The sequence below is a fragment of the Hipposideros armiger genome, unplaced genomic scaffold (genome assembly GCF_001890085.2).
Source record: "Hipposideros armiger isolate ML-2016 unplaced genomic scaffold, ASM189008v1 scaffold_2375, whole genome shotgun sequence".
NCBI classification, from domain to species: domain Eukaryota; kingdom Metazoa; phylum Chordata; class Mammalia; order Chiroptera; family Hipposideridae; genus Hipposideros; species Hipposideros armiger.
The window spans coordinates 3,522-4,296 of NW_017733711.1; positions in this window are offsets into that span (position 1 = coordinate 3,522).

A 775-nucleotide genomic window follows, 5' to 3' on the forward strand; every position below is an offset into this window, starting at 1 on the left:
TTCTGTTTGTCACCTTTCTAAAATGGTTTGGCCCACTGGAAGATGTCAATACATAGTTTTCCATCTATTTATCTAAAAAGAATTGGTTACTCTTACACTGAGTAGGAAATCCCTCTGATATTTTTGTAATATGACTGAGGTAGGGGATCAACTTCATTTTCTTCCAGATCAATATTCATTTTGACAGCTTTGATTCAACGATCCAATCTTTCCAAATATATTGAAATACAACTTTATCATGTGTTAAATGTACTTATATACTGAGACCTAATTCCTGATTCATTCAACAAATAATTACTGAGCATCTGCTCTGTGCCACAATTTCTGGGAACATTATATATTACCTTCAATGCCCGTGCTTCTGCCAATTTAATTACCTATCCATGTTGGTATCATTAATTTATGGCTATATTATCTCTTATTTGTGTTAATTTTTGATTCTCCGCTCAATTTTTTTAATACAGTTGCTTTCAAATCACTCTCTTTCACCTGGTTTCATTCAGAACTCCACCTTTATTTACATGTGTTCCTACTGAAGAGCACATATATTTACATACATTTGTGAAATTACAAAGGTGAACAAAACAGGTAAAGTCCTGCATTGCGATGGTGAAATCAGAATACAATGAAATAAATGTTTGCATGACATAATGTGCTCAGGCTTAAATCATATGAAGAAAGTAACTCAGTGTATAAGTATGGGATTTTCCTGGTGCGAGCAGGATTTTATAGAGTATGGTCTAGGGAGGCCTTTGCATGTTGGATGAAGACCAGA